The sequence below is a fragment of the Cebus imitator genome, unplaced genomic scaffold, assembly GCF_001604975.1.
Source record: "Cebus imitator isolate Cc_AM_T3 unplaced genomic scaffold, Cebus_imitator-1.0 Scaffold17, whole genome shotgun sequence".
In the NCBI taxonomy this organism is placed as follows: Eukaryota; Metazoa; Chordata; class Mammalia; order Primates; family Cebidae; genus Cebus; species Cebus imitator.
Genome location: NW_016107332.1, coordinates 9,114,563 through 9,130,296, shown reverse-complemented (window position 1 = coordinate 9,130,296; position 15,734 = coordinate 9,114,563).

The window sequence follows — 15,734 nt, the reverse complement described above, 5'->3', positions numbered from 1 at the left end:
CTACTTGGGAGCCTGAGGCAGGAGAATCACTCGGATCCAGGAAGGAGAGATTGCAGTGAGCCGATATCATGCCATTGCACTCCAGCCAGGGCAACAGTGACAGATTCTGTCTAAAAATAAATAAATAGAAATAAAAAGGAAAGTTGTTTTTAGTCTCAGAGAACTAGAAAATGCATAGAAAATTGTAAGAAAACTACAAAAGGTTACCATTAATAAATGAATTTAGTAATATCGCATAATATATATATTAAAATCTATACATGATAACAGACAACTGGAACATATTTTTTTAAAGATTGACATCAGCAATAACATCCACAGTCACAATATATTTAGTACTAAATTTATGAAAATAATATTTATTGCAAAATAAAATTCTCTGCTGAGAGCAATTAAAGAACACCTAAATAAATGGAGAGATATAGCAAATTTATAATTTGAAAGACTATGTATTGTTAAAGTAAAAATTCTCCCCACATTGATCTATACATTCAATGCAAGCCCAACAAAATTTCAAACAAAATTGGCAACTGATTCTAAAATATGTATGCATTAAAATACAGAACACCTAGACTAACCAAAATCTTTTTGTTGGGGGGAGTGGGAAGAGGGGGAAGAATAAAAGGTTTAAAACATTGAGTCTCTTGACATTAAAATTTTCTAAAAGCTATAGTTTTCATAAGAGTGAAATTTGTGAAGGATCAAGCTTTTCTATTAAATGATTTTTATAAAGAGTGGCCGGTGCCATCAATGAGAAAGATAAATTTTTACAAGTAGTACTGGAAAAAATGACTATGTACAAAAAAAATACATCAATACCTGTTTCATACTATATACAAAAATTATTCATAATAGATCAAAACAACAAAAATCTTAAAATTATAAAGACTACGAGAACATGTAGCAGAGTATTTCATTGATATTTCTTACAGAGGTCACAGAAAAGTACTAACCATAAAGAAAAGTGTGCTAAGTTGGACTTCATTAAATCTAAAATATTCTTGTCATCAAAAAGACTGTTAAGAAAATGAATATGCAAAGCACAGACACAACGAATATATTTGAAACTCACATATTAGACAATGGACATCTTCCTTCTACCTCTTTTGGTAGATCTTCCTGGTTCAACTTCCCTTTAAATTTAAAATCTGCCAAGTAAAACTTAGATCTTAAAACTTTCTGAATCTCCTCTATATTTTACCAACTAAAGCAAACTGTCATTTATTCAAATGGGCTAAAGTCTCCAGTTTTTCAGAGCTGAATAAACATTTGAAATTTTAAACATTTGAAAAACTTTGAATTTTCAGTCTTTTCTCCCTTCCACCTTAAAGTCCCTCAGAAAAATAAAATTTAAAAGCTCTTTTACCATTCACAAAAATCAGATTTCTAACCTTAAATAAACAGAAGTGACCTGTAAGTCTTGGTTTTCAGTAACATCTTCCCCATCACATATATATTATAAATGTGTCTAGCAAACATATAAAATGGAGTAATATAATTTATGTTAAAAATAATCCAACAGGATTTTTATCTGGCAAACTAACAAAAATGAAAATTATATGAATGCTTTTTAAATAAGTGAGTGACGATGTCTCCTCAATTATTGCTCTGTGAATAAATATGTTTGCCGAGTTTCAATATAGTGATATAAACATATGTAACATAAAATATATCTTTTTAAGAGTTTGTTCCTATAAGATCACTATGCAAATGATTAATTCTGAAAAATAGAAACTCTTTCAAATATTTATGCAAAAAATGTTTTATAATTACTGAAAATAATAGAAATTGATGGAAACCCAATAACTCAGTAATAAAATTAAAATAATAATGTCTTGTGTTTATTGGGCATTATCTACATGGCAGGCACTCACTAAGCACTGTAATAGAATTAACTTATTGAATATTTATATACATTATATAAGGAAGTTATTTTTATCACACCCATTTTACATCTGATAAGTTATTTTTATTGCATTCATATTTACATTTCTCTTGAAATATTATTGTGCTAATTTTTTTGTGTTTGTCCTTCAGGTCTATTTTCATATCTGTGTTTGCCCTGATCTATATGGAAGGCTGACCTAAATGACCTGTCTCAGTGGGCTCCCTTGATCTTTGGCTTCATATTACTTCTGCCATTGTGAGCCCCAGCAAGAGTTTTGTGGCAGGGTGGGGAGTTAGGTCAGGATCTTATTTTCTAGGCTCCCTCCTGGAGTTGCTAAGGCCTGACATCTCCAAACTAGGTCACGTCTCTTGTCAAGTTGCTTCCTTCATGCATTGCATGCATGCTATCTCTAGTTCTAGAAACGGTTTCCTATTCTTGCAATTTCCTTCTCTTGCTGTTTCCAAGGTTATTTTATGGTTGCAATATATGTTGCCCAAGCCATGAGTTGCGACATGTCTATTTAAAGTCCATCTTTTGGTGAGAGGGACAGATTAGAGATATTTAATCATTCTACAAATATTTGCAGAGTATCTACTACTTGTCCAGAATTCATAAAGACATGAAGGATTCAGTAGTAAACTAAGTGGAGAAACTATTCGTTCTTAGGGAGATTACATGGTAGTTAGGGGTAACATATAGAAAATAAATAAAATGAATATATGATATAACAAATAACGAAAGGCTCTATAAAAGAAAGAAAAAAGCAATGTATTGGGATAGGCACAGGGTCATGTTGCGTGGGAGTGAATCAAGGAACTCCTTCTTGGCAGAAAGTGTTAAGAGTATAAAAAACAACGAGAACCGTAGCCTGTGTTGGCACTTGTTTAGTATATTTGAGGAATAGCCAGGAGGTCAGGATGACTAAGTGGATGACAGAATAATTTCTTCTTAGTGGTTTAATAATGCATGTCATTTGTAATTAGTATATATTTCTTGCATAATATTAAAACTAAATTGTACGTGTAAATCGCGAAAGTTAGCAATGTGATCCCTGGTCCATTTTTGCCGCTATGTATCTTGCTGGTATGACCTCAGACTATTATTGGAGATTTTTTATGGCTTACATTTGTCTTCTTTTCAGAAATTGGATCACATAATTTCCTCATACTTTTATATGAATATGCAGTATCGAAAGTTATTGTATAACATCTTCTTCTTCAAACAGTAGATAATTTCTTTGTCTAGCTTTGTACTTCTTAGCATTGTTAGAACTTTATTCTATTTTTGAATCCAAATTAAAAAGTAGCTCAATATTAATTATATTTTACTCACAATATAAACTAACATGGCAGCTTAAAAATCAAATGAAAGTGATAGTAAATATAAAAACTGCAATTTACAACACAAAAACAATATATTTTATGCAAGTCGGGGTTCTGAACAACAGGCACTCTGTTTTATATTTTTCTTATATATCATGCACTTTGGTCAATGCGCACAAGAAAATCAAATATTTTAAAGAGGATATTCCAAAATCATTAAATTGGTTTGTTATGTCAGATTACAAAATGTATTACTTATGTTATGATATTTTATGTTTGTAGTACTTCTTTATGAAAATAATAATAAAATATTATGTCATAGTAATATAAGAAAATAACTTAAAATGTTATTAAAATAATATTTCATAAAAATAAATCTGGGTAAAATTTTGCATTTTTACTTATTTACAGAGAATATATTCTTATGCTATATTTTTAAGATTCTCTTTTCATTTACTTTGATATTATAGCTAATGTGCAATTAACGTTTACAAATTTTCACTTGAAACTCACTTCTGATGAAACTTTGGTTGAAATTTATAGAACTGTTTATTTCACCATAAATTTTAAGAGTGTTCTTAAATGTAGCATTTAGATACAGTAAGCTTTTATCCAATTTTCTAACCTAAGTAAATCTTTTAAAACTCAGTCAAGACCAAATAGAGCTATTTGCTCTCTCACAAACTAATTTAAGCTAGCATTTTCAGCTCTGTTTGCCATAGAGATTTGATAGCCAAAGACATATTTTATGGCGGGTTTCAAACTAGAACAGCATGACTGCTCTTGCTGAGATTGATGAAAAGTCATTTTAGTTTAATATTGTTGATTGATAAAAATAAGTATTCCTATAGTCTATTATTAAATATATCAATTGCAGTAACAGTGTGGTTTTGATATATAGTTTCATTCCTTCTTAAGGCTATGAAGTCATATATTTTTAGTATCTTTTTTTCAGGAGCTAAACCAGTTCATAAAGTCGAATTCTTTTTTAAAAATTTTGCTATGCTGCAAATGCTTTGGGAATTCCAGGGCATTTTATTTCTAGTATATAAGCTAATAAGATAACTTATTTTTGATGGCAGTGTTATTCATTAGATAATTTATGCTTCAAAGAATATACCATATATCAAAAACTATGAACTTTAAAATGACATTATAGCAAACAAAAATGTAAGACAAAAGCATTATTAGTTTTTGAAATTAAATGAGTAAATGTGACTGAAGTGAACTTTGAAGTTATAGGGATTCTCTAAGCCACTCAGCTTCTGTATTTAAACCAACCTCATCATTAATACTTTGTAAGTAAAATTAGAATAGATAATTTTAATGTTCCTGTTACATAAAACCAATCATTTAAGAATTTGTGATATGCTATTTGTTGAACATTTAAGAAATGTAATGTTCATATTAAACAAATATACGTAAATACATAAAATATATTTTAAATTTTGTCAAATGCAAATTCAAGTGTTTTAATGATACCTATTATTATTGTTGATAATCATTCGTAATGAGAATGTTTTATAATAGTCTTTAGCAAAAATACTAATTGATTGTCAGAAAATACCGTTTCCTTTATAAGGCCATTGATCTCCCTGTATATAATTGAACATATAATTACCATTACTTTCGAAATATTTCAACACTTATTTGGGATTGCTATACAAATTATAAATAGATACCAGAGACACATAATGTGACCAGTTACCATTTTAATGGAACTCATATTTATTGGGAAAAGATAAATATGGAGTGAATTATCTAATTACAATTGTATAAAGTGTTATTTAAGTGAGATAACTTATAGTAGTTTATAATAAAATTACTTTATTATTAAAGGATATATTTTCTTATAACCAAACCTTAAATTTGAAGTAGAAATTAGCTAGGTGAAGATAGCATAAGGAAGAAAAAGAGAAATGTTGTTAAGAATCTCTGTCTCTCTCTCTCTACACACACACACACACACACACACCAGGCATTATTTGTACACTTAATGTTTCAGAACCTTGGTTTATGAATAATACCCTTAACCTAGCTGTCTCTACATGTCAGTGAAGGTGAGCGAATTATAAAGTTTATTTACCATAGTAAGTGTGATAGTGAATAGCTACAGAGAAGATTCATATTGCATAAGGAAAAGCAAGTACTTGCAAAACTGTTTCACTTTAAAAAAAATAATTGGTTTACTCAATTAATGTAAGAAGTATGTGTTTAGTACAGACTAGGTGCCACATACCCAAACTTATCTCTCCTAACCTTGTGAATAAACCACAAACAGGCTATATTAAATGGTGATACATATAATTTTAAAATAAATAGAGCAGGGTGTAGAGGATAAGCAGGCATAAAAGAGAGGAGATGTGTGCAATTTAGATAAGTGATCAGTCACTGAGAGTATGACCATTGAGAACAGACTTAAAGAATATAAAGAAATAGGTCTTCGTGTAACTAGGGAAAGAGCACACCAGGCAAAGGGAAAATCCATTGCGAAAACTTAAGGTGGACATAAGCCTGATGGTTCATGGATTGGCAGAGAGGTCAGCGTGCCAAGATGAAAGTGAGTAAAGGGGGAGTATAAATGAAGTCAGGGAGGTTATAAGAGGCTAGAGAGTCCAAGGAATTGGAAGACATTGTAAGAACTGTGATTTTAGGCTGAATTAAATGACAGCCATTTAAGAATTTTAAGCAGAAAAACGGTCTTGCCTAAAATATGTTTTAAAAGTATTTCTGCAGTTGGAGTTTAGAGTTTAGGCTTTGAAAGGGCAAAAGTAGAGTTAGGAAAACTTGTTGATAGACTATTCTTACAATGCAAGTGAGAGAGTACAACTGCTTGAACCAGGACCATAGCAGCTGAGACGGTGAGAAGTGGTCAGATTCTGAACCTACTTTGATGGTAGAGATAGGAAAACTTCTTACTGAAATAGATGTAAGTTGTGAAAGAAAAAAAAAAATGAAAGATTAGTTTTTGCCTTAGTAATTGAAAGAAACGTGTTGCTATAAATGACAGGAAGACTGCAGGAGTGAGCATCATAATACTCATGCGTGAAAGAAGAGGAGAGACTAGGAGGAACCAGAAAAAGAACGTAAAGTGTAATGATCCATGAGACAAGATGAAAACCAAGAGCACTTCAATTATTGTTAATAACCAGATCTAGAGAACACACATAGGAATGGTTTGCTGAGATTCTGGGAAGAGAGCATTTCAAGGACATGAGGAACCAAGATGTTGAAGGGATTATCAATATATTATTAATGAAAATCTTTAAACATTAAAATAGGATTACTATTGGACAAAATAATAAGTAACCAAGGGTTAAATTCACAGAGAAACTCAGGGAATATACAAAAGGGTTGATGAAGTAATATTGAGCGGTTCTGGATCACATAATTTGATGGCATGTTTAAAAACTGAAAGATTTGAAGAATGAAAGAGGGAGAATGGTTGAAAATTAGCAGTAAAGAACAAGAAAGGTTTCTACCAACCTCCAGCCCCAGAGGCGTGAGGACTCTGGGAGAAAAAGAAATAGTAACCACATGAGAGGTCTGCTGGTAATCCAGTGTCTTCAAACACAGATTTTGGTTAGAATGAGAATGTGAAGAGACAATCCAGTGAAATTGAGGAGGCAAGCAATTTTCTTGTTGATGGACTGTGAGTTCAAGAAGGCAGAGTGAGGGTTAGAAGGAGTGGATACTTACCTATGCTTATACTCACAAGTTATCTTTAGTATAAGTTTATCTAAAATTTAGAAATTTAACTGGGTATCTGTTTTATGTGGAAAACTTATGTATATGTCACAGAAATGTTTGCACATGCACACAAAGATAAATGTACAGCAATGTTTCTGACATCATCAATAATAACCAGTAACTGGAAATGGCCCAGTATCCATCAACAGTAGAATGGAAAAGATAGGAGATGATATTTTGTGGCTGTGCAGAGTTTCATGAGATGTTGAATACAGTAATAAGGGATGACCTGAGAATTTGGGGCTTTCTCGAAGGAAGTAAAAACAGAAAAGGTAGAATGAAAATAGTTGTAAAAGATTCAAGATAGGTAGTGGGTGTAAAAGTCAAGGTCTCAGTGGAGCCAGGGAATGTGGAGAAGCTGAAATTTAGCTCCATAATGAGAACGCCTCTGGCTTTTGTTGACATAAATAAACCCTAGAGGAGGGATGTTTTATACTCTGAGTGTGAGTTCACCTTGACACATGTCAAGGGAGAAATAAGCCTAAGTAAACCTGGTTTGTGGGCTTTGCGTTGTAAATTTTTGATGGGTTGAGACATCTGAAGATAAGGGTTTTACTCTAAGGCTCATACTTCCTCTTTATCCCCGGAAGAAGGAGATAGAAAGCTTAAGAAAACATTGTCTTAAGCTCTAGGGCAACGGTTAACTCTTGACCCTTGTTGGACAAAAGGTGAGTTTACTGTTAACATGCGGTTTTATGCTTTACCACTCCTAACAAGATTGAGGACATCTGGGGATTTCTTTACCAATTCTTTCTTCACAGTGGTAATAGAATGATTTTTAAGACTCCCCTCCTTTATGCAACAGTAGAATATATTTAGGGCCTAAATCTTTGGCTCTGCCCCCTTCTTTGAATAACATGTATATATAACATAGTCTCCAAATTGATCACATCACTAAGTTACAGAAGGAAGCTATGCATGGGTACCACCAGCAAACCTGTAGAACTATTCTATTCAGTTGTCCTTTTAGTCTAAATGAATTTCTTTTTGGATTTTTAGTTTATTCTTTCTTTAGGGGTTAAGGATTACCCACGTTATCTTGTATTCAAATTCAATTAAGACGGGACATGAGTCAATGTCCCATGCCTAGCTCAAGAGTTAATTATTGGTGATCACTATGAGTCAGATAAATTTTAATCAACTAAGATTACCAATCTTAAACCCCAAATCAAGATAATCTATCTTTCTGACACTGTAATAAACTAACACTTTTTAATAAACTGACACTTTAAACCTTTTTTCTTTGAATACTTTCTTCTATGTAGTCTTGAAACATTGTATAATCAAATCATTTGTTGTTTGAGTGTAATTTCCTTCTTATTGCTATAGTCATATTGAAGATATAATAATTTTCTCAAATCCTGAAATTATCTTTATTAAATTATTTTAAGTTAAAATATTTAATTTTTATTATACATTTCTTCATTTTGTCAATGATATATTCAATATTCATCATCTTCTGTTACAAAGTTTCTTCAGAAAATAGGTATGAAGGGAAAATCTATTCCCTTGAACCTTGCAATCTAATGAGATAAAACTATAAACAAAGCAGAGCAGAGGTTAGAAAATACGGATTTTGAAATTACTTGGGATCCATAAATCCTTTCTTCTTTACTATTTCCCCTTTTGAAATAAGAATGTCTATGCTGTACTTGTCCCACCACTTTATTTTGGAAATATATTGCTGGTTTGGAAGTATATTGTTTGGTTTCACAGGATCACAGGTGGAAAGAAATTCTGTCTCAGGATAATTGTACCTTGAGTCTCACTCAAATCTATTTGAAATGATATTTAGAGGTGACTTTGGATTTTAGACTTTAGACTTGTTGCGGGAATGAGTTAACACTTTGTGGGTTGTTGAGATGGAATTAATGTCTTTTTTCATATGAACAAGGAATGAGTTTTGAGGACTGGGGCTTGGAATGTATTGGACAGTGTATGTGTGTTCCCCAAAATTCACATGTTGAACTCCTAACCTACCATAGTATGGTATTTGGAAGTAGGATGTTTGGAAGGTTATTGGTTTACATGAAGTGATGAGGCTATTGAGTTTACATGAAGTGATGAGGTTATTGGGTTTACATGAAGTGATGAGCCCTCATGATGGGATTAATTCCGTCATGAAAAGAGAAAGAAACTGGAGCTTGTTCTCTTTGTCAGGTGAGGATACAAGCAGAAGACCATCTTTTGCAAACCACAAAGAGATCCCTAATTAGAAACTGGATCTGCGCAAGGCTTAATCTTTGACTTCCTAGTCTCACCAACAGACATAAATGTTGTTTAAGCCACCCAGTCTTTGGTATTTGGTTATGGCAGCCTGGACTAAGATGAGAGAGAATGCAAAATTTGCTTGATGCAGTTATTTTTCGCATAAATGAGGAACAGAGCAAGAAGGTACTTAGAGCAAAGCAACAAAAGAAATAGTCAGAGAAGTAAGACATTTCATATCAGAGACAAGTAATATGATGCAATTTGTAACTTAAATGGTTTTGAGCAGTAGACATGATTTATAACACCACAGAAGAACTCTGTTTAGCTGTATTGAATGAACTACAGAGGAAAGAGCAAAAACAAAGATAAAAATAAAGTCTAAAGATGACATTAGTTTGAACCAGAATTATAGCAATGGTGATGATGGGAAGTGGCAAAAGCCAAATAATTTTCTGATGGGTCAAATAGTCTAAGAGAAAGATAAAGGTCAAGAAGAGTTCCCCGTATTCTATACAAAGAAGGAGCTTGGCAATGACTGATATGAGAGAGAATCTCAGTAGACCAAGTTTGATGAGAAAAGACTTGGAGTTCACTTTTGAACATTTTGAAACTTGGGTTGCTTGTTGGGCATCCAAGTGAAGGTGTTAAATATAGAGGTAGATTTATAATCTGATATTCATGGGAAAAATCCAAGCTGAAGACAAACAGCCTATTTTTTTTTTCTAATTTGGGAATTGTAAGACTGAAATATTCCTTAAAGCCGGTAATAATTACTCTTATTAAAGGAGAGATTATAGAGATATGAAGTCCAAGAAGATGCTTTGTTTGAAGAAGCAAATGTTTCTCAAGTTAAAATAAGAAGTGTTCTAACTTGAGAATTATTTTAAGGGAATTTCTTTAGAATAATTCCACATATTTTTGTAGCATAAAGAAACACATGTATGCTTTCTCTACTGTAAATAATAACGTCTATATAGCTAGAGTACTGTCATTGTGTTGCATGTTACAAGATTTCTTCTTAGGTAAAGCTGACCTGTGAACAAGTTGTTCTTCATGTCTTTTTAATACAATCTTCTTAGATAGAGTTCAACACTTATCAGCTATAAAGAGAATGTGGTGATACAGTATTTGCATTAGTGCTACAAAGTATTTATAGTGTTCTGCTTAATTTTACAAAAAGGTTAATTATAAACCATTTATATTCTATATTTGGGAGCCACTGACAATGTACACCTTTAAGTAAATAATTAAAAAATAATTACCTTGGTTAAAATTGGAGATTTTTATGCTTTCATGGTAGTATCCAGAAAAGAAAAGTTAGTTCTCTGTATTTCATTTAAGCAACAGATATTTTTTAGTTATTAGTTTAAATTCAAATTTAAATAATTTGTACACACAAGAACAAAGTCAGCTCTCTCAATGAACATTACATTGTTAAACTAACACATTATTAATGAGCCATAAAACAGGCATCCATGCAAATGAGGTACTGAGAACATTGTTCCTCCTTACTATTTTCAGTAATACAAAAATGATATTTCAAAATATTTTTGTAACTTATTTTAATGGTATCATATAGCACAAGGCATATTTTCAAAGTTTCCTTCAAAAAATTAGCTTACTGTATAATTTACTCTTACACTGTAGTTGGTTTTAGTTCTTTGAATGTTTAAAATGCTATAGTTTATATCCGTAAACATATTTAATGTATATAAGGCATTCTTGTTAATACCTTCAATTAAATATCTCATTCAGAATAATATACAAAATTCAAACAATAAAATAAAATTTAAATGTAAAATTTGTACATTTCAGTTTTACTGCACTAAAAATATTGTCATTTATATAAATAAATTTTACTAAAAGTTGAATACATTTTTGTATTAAAAATGCAAGATTGTTTTGAGAGCTTTAGTTTTTTGAAATTTGACATAATTTTTACTATAAAACCTAGGTAAATAAAGATAATATTGTATTATATACAGTAAATGTATTAATTATTAATTCCATTTTTTAAAGGTTAAAAAATTTCAGCCAAGGCTTTAAAGGCATATGTATTTCATAAAATAAAGTATTATGTATTTCTAATTTAGTAAAACCATGTAAAGTTAAGGACAACTAAAGAATAACTTATGAGGAATTTGTGGCTCAAAGCCAATCAATAGCATTGCAAGTACATCACTTTTCCCCAATGCTCTTCTCATTCATGGATTCAGAAGTTGAATCCTTTCCCTTACAAGGAATTTGGGGCTTGCTGAGATGTACTATTTATTAGTGGAGATAGAGAATCCTTGAATCTAATAAAAATTATAGCAAAATAATTTTTTAGCAGTAGTTCATAAGAAGTTAAAGATGGAAGACAGGAAAAAAAAGATTTGTCTTTCCTCATCTGAGATACCAGTAAAATTAGAAGAGTAATTTAACAATAAATGGAATTAAATATCAAATATTAAAGAAGAGTATGTTTGATAGTGGGTGAAATTTAATAAATTTGTAGTAAATAGCTTGGAAAGGGGTGAATTCCAACGTAAAAGAAAAAAAAGGAAGGACGTTGCAGCCCAGTCTGATGAGAAAAGTCTAGACTGCAACTAGAAACTAGACTTTTCTGGTTGCAGAATGCAAGTTACTATGCTGAATGCAGGGAGCCATTTGCCCCATGAAAAACAGAGGAGGCCCTGTTGTTCTTAAACAGGTGGAGGAGGTTAAATAAAAGGAGATAATTATTTTTAAGTCTTAGCACTTCTTTTTCATTTCTGTGCAGAAAGTGCACTATTTTATCTGAGGCTAGAAAAGAATCTGTAATTGTTTTTATAAAAAGAAACAATATCAAATTCTTTGGGAAAACTAGTCTACCAGCATAGGTTTTGAAGTAAGAGTAAACCTCTTTGGATCTTTTTAACAACCATCCTGATTTGTGTGAAAGGAGAATATCCTGGAGCCTCAAAAATCACTAAGCTAAAGGGAAAGTCAAGCTGGGAACTGCTCAGGGCAAACCTGCCTCCCATTCTATTCAGTTTCCTCTGCTCACTCACTGAGAAAAATGCATATCTGATTGCCTCCTTTGAAGAAGCTAATCAGAAACTCAAAAGAATGTAACTATTTTTTTCTTATTTGCCTAAGACCTAGAAGCTTTCTCCCTGCTTTAAGGTGCCCCGACTTTCCAGACCAAACCAATGTTCAACTTACATATTTCAATTGCTGTCTCATGTCTCCCTAAAAATGTATAAAACCAAACTGTGTTCTGACCACCTTGGGCACAAGTCTTCAGGACCTCCTAAGGCTGTGTCACGGGTATGCATCCTCAACCTTGGCAAGGTTAACTTTCTAAATTAACTGAGACCTGTTTCAGATATTTAGGCTTCACTCTTGTGTAAGATGGTATCTCATTGTGGTTTTAATTTGCATTTATCTTATGATTAATGATGTTGAGAATTTTTTTCATATGCTTGCTGGTCATTTGTATGTGTTTTGAAAAAAAAAATGCTGATGTATATCCTTTGGCCAAGTTTTAATGATTTTATTTGGTTTGTTGTTGTTGTTTGGTTGTCTTATAGATACCAGATATTAATCCTTTGTCAGGTGCACAGTTTCCAAATATTTTCTCCCATTCTTCAGGTTTTCTGTTCACTCTATTTATTATTTATTTTGCTGTGAAGTAAATTTTAAGTTGAATTAAGTCTCATTTGTCTATTTGTTTTTGTTGCATTTGCTTTTTAAGCCTAAGTCATGAATTTTTTGCCTAGGTTAGCATTCAGAAGATTTTTTTCCCTAGGCCTTTTTCTAGAATTTTTTTAAAGTTTCAGGTTTTACATTTAAGTTTGTAGGCCATCTTGAGTAGACTTTTTTATAAAGTGAGAGATAGCATCCAGTTTTATTCTTCTCCATATGATTGTCCAATTTATCTAGCATCATTTATTGTCAACTTTGTCAGAAATTATAGCAGTGTCATGCTGTTTTAGTTAGTATAGCTCTGTAGTATAATTTGAAAGCTGGAAATGTGATGCCTTTAGCTTTGGTATTTTTGCTTAGGATTGCTTTGGCTACTAGGATCTTTTTTACTTCCACATGAATGTTGGGATTTCTTTTCCAATTTTTTGAAAAATGACATAGGAATTTTGATAGAAATTGTGTTGAATATGTTGATTGTTTTGAGTAATAAGATTATTAAAATAATATTCCTCCAATCCATGGGATATTTTTCTATTTGTTTGTGTCATCTACAAGTTTTTTCATTAGTGTTTTGTAGTTTTCCTAGTAGAATATTTTTGCTGTTTGCTTCAATGAATTTCCAAAAAAATGTTTTGTAACTATTGTAAATGGGATTGCTTTCTTGATTTCATTTTCAGCTGGATCATTATTGGTGTATAGAAATACTCTGATTTTTGTCTGTTGATTTTGTATACTGAAACTTTATGAATTTATTATCAATTCTAGGAAATTTTAAATGAAATCTTTATGATTGTCTAGGTGTAAGATTATATTATCACAAAACAGAAATAATTTGACTTATTTATTTCCATTTTAGATATCTTTTATTTCTTTCTTTTGCTACATTGCTCTGGCTAAGACTTCTAGCACTATGTTAAATAAAAGTGATAAGAGTGGTCATTGCTATCTTATTCCAGTTCTTAAGGGATGTTCTTTCAAATTTTCCCAGTTCAGTATGATGTTGGCTGTGGGTTTGTCATATATGGCTTTTATTGTTTGAAGTATGTTTCTTTAATGTCTAGTTGGTTGAGTGTTCAGAAAAGGTATGTTGAATAAAAAATTATCAAGTAACATAAATTTGGAGAAGACGAAATTTTATTCTAAATCTAAGTACCAATAATTAAAATGGAAATTTAATAAAATGCTTTTGCTAATCAAAAATGACTCTCTATATTTTGAAAACTACATTAGTTTATTAACTTATCTAGGAAAACATTTAATAAGTGAGATATAACTATACAGTCATATCATTGCCTTTATGTTGCAAAATGTACTTCATAAATCATTTTGTTTATAAAAAATCTCCTTCAATATTTCTTCCACTAAAAAATTAATGAAATGGAAAACCTCATATAATTCCAAAGCTGCAGTAGTATACAGTTGTCCCCTTTTATCCCCAATTTTGCTTTCTCTGGTTTCAGTTATTAGAGGTCAACTACATTCCAGAAATAAGTGAGTTTAGTATAGAAAAATATTTTGAGAGAGTGAGATCATATTCACATAACTTTTATTACATTATATTGTTATACTTTTTCTATTTTATTAAATATTTTTGTTACTCTCTTGCCTTGCTTAATTTATATATTAAACTTTATTATAGGTATATATTTATAGGGAAAAAAACAATGTATATAGGGTTTGGTATTGTCTGAGATTCCATACATCCACCAGAGGATATTGGACCATGAATCAATAAAGGATAAGGGAAGACTACTGTATGCCATATGTATATGAAATTTTTCATTAGGTGTGATAGTCTACACTTTGGATGATCACATTTTTCTCTAAAAATTTACATTTACTCAAGATGATTTCTTAGGATTAGGTTTCCTGGAAGCAACAAAATAATAATGACTTACACATAATATTTAATTGTAACTCATATAAAACAAACACAGATATGGTAAATTTAGAATTTGTAGAGCATCTTCACAAAGTTATAAGGAACTCAACCTCCTTCCATTCTACTACCCTTCCTTCTTAAGCATCTTATCTAATGGTCTGAATCTTTTGAGAGACCTCCACCTTCGGTACACTCATTGTAACCAGTAGGAGTGTGAAAAAAGAGAAAAATATGTTATTTAACCTCCCTTGAGAATGATTTTTACATGCAGAATGCACAATTTTTGTATTGTTGTATGGCCACATCTACATGCAAGATCCTGGAAAATGAAATTTGTTTCTGGTACTATCGAGCTAAAAATAAACAATGGGAAGGTGGATGTTCTTATTAAGATATGAATGGAGGATGTGTAATAAAGGAGTAGAAGTCACTGCTAACCCATAATATCTGATATTGTCTATAATTATTATGCAATAACATTTTTATAGAACATGTTTGGATTTAATTTTTCCTATTTCTTAAGAGTTGTTTTTTTTTTTAATTTGCATTTTACTGAATTCTTTTGGAAATATATTAGTTTGTAAATCAGAAAAAAATACAATAATTGTTTAAGTTTTCCTTGAGACATTGTCCATATTATGGTATTTTCTATGAATGCTTAGAAATAAGAACATAACACTCGATTGACTAGGGAAACTTCACTGTAATCCGTAGAAACTCATATATTCGTATTCCAGATGCTTTACACAGTTTAACAAAGCACTGTATATTTCATTCCATTTAATTTTATCTACCTCATAAAGTTGACATATTCAATCTCATGTACCTTCAAGGAGGTAATGACTACACAATGTCTCATTGTTTCATAGGGGGCCTATCATGTTCACAAACCTGTTAAATCAATATTAAATGAAGACACCAAGAAATTATAAAACAGAATGAATGAAATCTCCCTCTCTTCATGTATATATACACAAACAGAGATTATATATATATATATATATATATATAT